Raw genomic sequence first — 5523 nt, 5'->3', positions numbered from 1 at the left:
GGCTACCTTAGAAATCCAACCCCCAACGAATGCTCCCAGTTTTAATTTTCTTTCTTTTCTTGGGATGCAGTTTTCTGTTGTTCTCATATGGAAATGATTTTTAACATATTCATTCATTCGTTCATTCCTTCAACAAACACACGAGCGTCTACTATGAGCAAGACATTGCGCTCGTTACTGCGAAGATTACCGATAAACCAGAGATGGTTCTATTGGAAGGAGCATATCCCCTAGCAGTGGAGGGGAGACAGGTATGTCCACGCAGAGCAATGAAGGGGCAAGTTAGCTGTGTTCAGGAAAGGGGAGGATGATGTGATGCCTGAGTTTAGTGGGGAGGAAGTGGATGGTCTGCCGGTGTGGGAGCTTTCATCCCCTGGGACATTCCTTGAGAACAGGGTCCATTGTCAAACATGTTTGACAGAAGTTGCATTCTGCCACCTTCCTGGGAGATTCATAATGATTCTTAGGGTGAAAAGTCTTAGTGGTGTTAATAATAATGAATTCATGATACTAAGTATTACTAATCATTAATTAATTGATAACACTAGTAACTGTGAATTAATAATTGTATAATCACTGTTATTTGTTATGTGACTAATAATTGATTAGTAGTTATATAGCAACAAATAAAATAATCGATGATTAGTTAGCTAATTATCAATGATTGATGAATTGATAGTATTATTCAGAGTAAAGCCTCTGAAAAAACTTACAGCAAAGGGACCTGCTAAACGTTAAGCCCCGCCCACATCTCCTTTTCATATCTTGGCAAAACACCTATTAATGTCTTCTGGAAGCCAGCGCTGTGAGAAATGCTGTGGAAGCAGGGAAAGCAGGGGCCGGAGGGTCGGGACGCCTGGGCATCCTTCCCAGCCTTCTTAGTGCTTCTCCCCGGAGATGTTGCTTTCCATCGCTCGCCGTCGGTGGGAATGTGAGTCCCATTAAACTGTGAGCAAATATGTGAAGGAGCCGTTGCTTATTGGCCGTTGGCTCTTAGGCAAGTTTCTTCATTTCTTTGTGCCTCAGCTTTCTTGTCTATAAAGTGGGTACCATGATGGCGTCTTCGTCACGGGGCTGCAGCCGGGACCAAGAGAAAGACAACTTGCAGAGCCCTTAGAACAATGTGCGACGGTATTGGTGCTGCCTAAGTACTTGTTAAATAAAATAAACCGGGGACCCGGCATTCCAGAGTGATGCAGCTCCCCAAACCCCTCCCTTTGGACTTCGGATCCGACCATGTCTCTTTCCTGTATTTTTGAATCTGGGGCTGCGGAGTGAGGCTTTAAGGAGGTTCCGGAGCCTTCGCAGAGAGGAGAGATGCTTAGAGCACCTCTAGGCCAATATTCCCAATTTACGGACCCTGGAAAGGGGAGGAACTTTCCCCAGGCTAGATAACCTAGGTCTGTAGAGCCAAGGAAATAAGAGAAGGGCCTCTGTCGTTGCCAATAATACATGACTGTCTGTCCTTTGCCAAGAGCATTATATAAGCTCTATATTGGGACTCTTGTGGGGTCTGAGGCAGGAGGGTCCCTGCTGTCTGCAAAGGAAAACAGGATCCCAGGCAAGGCCAGTGAGGTCTGGCCCCACTGGTGAACCCCGTCCGCGGTGCACAATCTGGGGCCCGAGGGACCTCCGCGGTCAGCGTGGTGGAGGGAATGATCTGCCGAGACGGTCCCGAGCTCCCCCTTTTGTTCAGACCTGGCCCTTCCCACATGCTAGCTTAGTTGTAGCCTCAGGAGCACGGGGAGGGGAGAGCGGAAGGGGAGGAGAGAGTCCGTGCTGGAGGGAACTTTGCCCATCCTTCTCTGAATGAGCTCCTTCCCTGCATCCCCGGGATGAGAAAGGCGACTCGTCCAGCCTCTCTGGCCGTCTGGTCTCCAGGGTCTGGGCCTCTGAGCATCTCAGCTCTCTGGGTGTGATTCTGGTCTTTGAAGATGTGAATGTTTTTGGATGACATATACCCCAAAAATACCAGCTAACTCTGCAGCCGGGGCCCCGTGACGGAGACCCCAGTCTGTTCCAACCCTAAGAAAATGAGTTAGATGGGTTAGGTCTGTTCGGCTGAGGCCGGCAAGGTGAAATTTGATGCGGTGTGCACTTTGCCTTCCGTGGTGATTTTGAACCTGAGTGAGCTGGGACCCCCCCGTGCATGTGGTTCCTGGAGTTTGAGGCCCCGACGCTGGGCTCAGAGCGGGCAGCGTCCACCGCAGGGAGGCTCCCGGTCTCTCCTTTATCATCTTGCCCAACTCCCCCTTGACTCTGCGGGACAGACTGGGTGGGTGTGACAGGCTCCTTCATCTCGAGAAGGGGTCCAGGTCTCATGGACCACCGGGCCTGGAGGTCTGAGCTCAGAGCCTGACCTTCTGATCCAGCATTCCGGAACCTTCCACAGCCCCTCCCTGCTCCTGAGGGCCAATTCTCTCCTGGGGTGGTGTTAGTGGTGGCAGAAAGCCCAGGCCCGAGCTGATCTCCAACAGGCAGCTCTCTTACAGAAGTCACAGTAGAAACGAGGCAGGCCAGCCCGGGTCTACGCACTCCTGAGACAAGGAGCTCCACGGACTCACGCAGAAGGTGAAGAGCTCGCCCGAGGCGGGCCGCTGGAAGGCGGCTCCATCGCCCTCGTGCTGGCACAACGCACCAGTGAGATTGGGCTGAGTTACCTCACATCTCCGGACCTCAGTTTCTTCCAGGACCGAGCGTCTGCGACTCGAGGGGCCCATTTGTGAAAGAGCCCACATGGAAGACGGCCCGGCTTCTCCCTCCCTGTGGCGTCTCTCCTCTTCCCCCTGCCCCTGTGAGGATACATCCGGGGTCAGCATCTCCGAGCCGGGTTCGGTTCTCCTCGTCCGACATCTCGTTGCCTCTTTTCTGTCAGTAGGGCCCTTTGATCTGATCCCAGTTATCTACTCCTAAAAACAATTACTGAGTTTATACAACCTCCAAGGAGGCAACTCCTAATTTATGGGGGCTGTCGGCTGCAGGCCTCTTTGGGAAATGATAGGTCTTTTGCGTTTTGATTTACTCTTAACTGGTTAGAGAATGTTCATACTGTCATCACACACGGAGCCAGAAAAGAATTGGCCATTTCCCCTCACATATTAGATCCATAATGAATAGTTCAAATATGACATCATGGTCTTTCCTGTGCCAAGACACTGTGGAATCATACTGAAAACACTACACGAGCTTAGAAAACGGATTCAACCCCAAACGAGGTGGAGTGGTTGATGCAGAAGTCTGCGCTTAAGTGCGAGGCCCCGGAGCAGAGAGGCATGTGGAGGGCAGAGAGCCCCGCTCTGTGGCCCGAGGCCCCTCGGCCCCTCGTTCCCGCCGCACCCTGCAGGGGCTGCCGCTGGGCTCAGCGTTGGGCCTGAGGCCGAAGGCAGGCGTTTCTGCTCAGCCAAGGCCTCGTGATGAGATTTTGAGATGTTATTTTCACTCCCACAGACAAGCAAGCAGGAAAGCCAACTTTGTTCTCAATTCCCTGCGGTCCTCCCTTGTTTGAAGCAGTCCCAGGGACCTTGGCCCCTCCTCCCCGCCCGGCCTTAAGAAAATTGACAGAGCCTAGAAAAAGAGGGACCTCAAGGCCTCACTGTCACACGTCCAGGGAGCTCAGGAAGACGAAGGAAAGGTCCCTGCCCTGCGCCGTGTTTGCTGTCCACCCGCCAGGTGCCTGGGGAACACGCTCCCGACGCGACGTCCAAGCCTCAGGAGGTGAGCCCTGCGTGGACCGTGCCCTTGCCCGGCTCACCCCCGGGCCAGGAGGCCGCCCTTCTGCAGGCGTCCTCGGTCACAAAGGACTGCGGGGGCCACACACGGCTTCCTTTGCTCAGGACCGTCTGTGATGGGCCGTGGGGAGGCCGACAGGTGCTCAACCCACAGAAGGAAGGCCGGAGAACCGCAGCTTTCTGGACCGTGGTTCTGGGGGATGGGAGGGTCGGTGTGGGCTGAGAGCAGAGAGGTCCACGAGGAGGGAGAGAGGCCCCGTGGAAGGAGCCAGGATGAGCCCGTGTGGAGTTAGATGTGGCTTGGTGTCCTCGGGGGCCTGGCGGAGCATTCACAGAAGGGGCAGAGCAGGAGATCTGACCCCACGGTCTGAGGTGCCCGTGTCACCGAGCACGTCACCTGTGTCCCCCCGAGATCCTTGGCCACCTTTGCCTGTGGACTTGTGCTGTGTGGAGGGCGGCTGTGGTCTTGAGTGGGAGGAGGAGTGAAACTAGACGAGGAGCCGTGTCCCGTCTGGGTCCACGTGGTGACCAGCCTAGACAGGCCACATGCAGCCGGCGTCCGGCGGGGAGGTGGTCCTGGGGTCGGAGCCTCCCAAGCTTCCCCAGTATCTTCCATCTTCCACAAGCCTCATGATGTGCGGTTCTATAACAATTTCCCTCCATTTTGTGGGGATAGGGGACCTCGACTGCATCTTGGCTATACCCGCCCGTGATACTGGTCCCGCTCAACTCTGGCTGGGGAGGGCGGGCGCTGAGAGAGGCAAATCCTTCCCCGAACCCCTCTCCTGGTCTCCTCGTCGGGGTGAACTCCGCCTGACTCGTCTCTCCCACAAAACCACGCTGTCTGCTCCCAGCCTGAGGCGTGTCCCTCCCACTGAGCCCTGCGTTTCTCAGTGGGGAGGCCTGCAGGTCGGGCACCCGGCCCAGGTCACGCGTGTCCTGCACTCCTACCTGGCCCATGCGTTGTTGGTTCTTGCCCTCAGCGACCCCATGGTCAGTTGCCAAGGATGGACACTGAAATACATCGTTATCAGAAGGCACGTTGAGTTGTGTGCACAGTGCTAGGCACTTCTTCTGTTTGGGGTCGGATCCTGGTGGGGGGATGAGTCAGGGAAGTCCTCATGTCCCAGGGCAGGGGAGGAAGGAAGGAGGAACGTTCCCGGGAGCTCACGTCCATCGGGCATGGAGGTGTACCCCAACTCCGGGCACAAGGGGAGGTTCTGTTCATGCACACGGGGTACTTACTTCATGCACACTTGGTCCCGATGGTGATAAAGATGACAAAGCTGGGTCACCGTGTAAACGAGTGACCTGCAGACAAGTCTGCAGGGACGGAGCCCTTCCCCAGACGGGGGATTTCCAGCTGCCGATCCTGGAGCAGGTTCCCGCCCGCTTTGCGTCCTTTCTGCGTTTCATAACCGACGCACAACTCGGGCTGGGGTAGCCGTGACTTGTGTGAGGTCCCGTGCTGCAGATGGGACACAGCGCCCGGCCTCCGACGCCCAGGTCCCCGCACGCAGTGAAGGTCCTGGAGGAAAGAAAGCCTCTGCTGCCCCGGCGGGACGCACCCTGACTTTCCTGCACTCCTAGAGTCCGGGCGAAACTGTCCCCTCGGGGCACAACAGCACGTGGAGACGCCGGAAACTGAAATCTGGATCTTGAGCCAATAAGTGAGGAAATGGAGGAGAAAAGGAGCGAAAAGGATAGATAACAGAAGAAAAACAAAAACAGGAGCTTTAGTTAAGAGTCTAGAAATGCTTATTCTTAGAGAGTGACGGGGAACCGCTGGTGAAGG

This window comes from Mustela putorius, unplaced genomic scaffold (assembly GCF_011764305.1).
Source record: "Mustela putorius furo isolate JIRA1106 unplaced genomic scaffold, ASM1176430v1.1 tig00003875_pilon_pilon_pilon, whole genome shotgun sequence".
Taxonomy (NCBI): domain Eukaryota; kingdom Metazoa; phylum Chordata; class Mammalia; order Carnivora; family Mustelidae; genus Mustela; species Mustela putorius.
The sequence above is the reverse complement of the archived record's forward strand: the minus strand, read 5'-3'. Positions refer to the sequence as shown.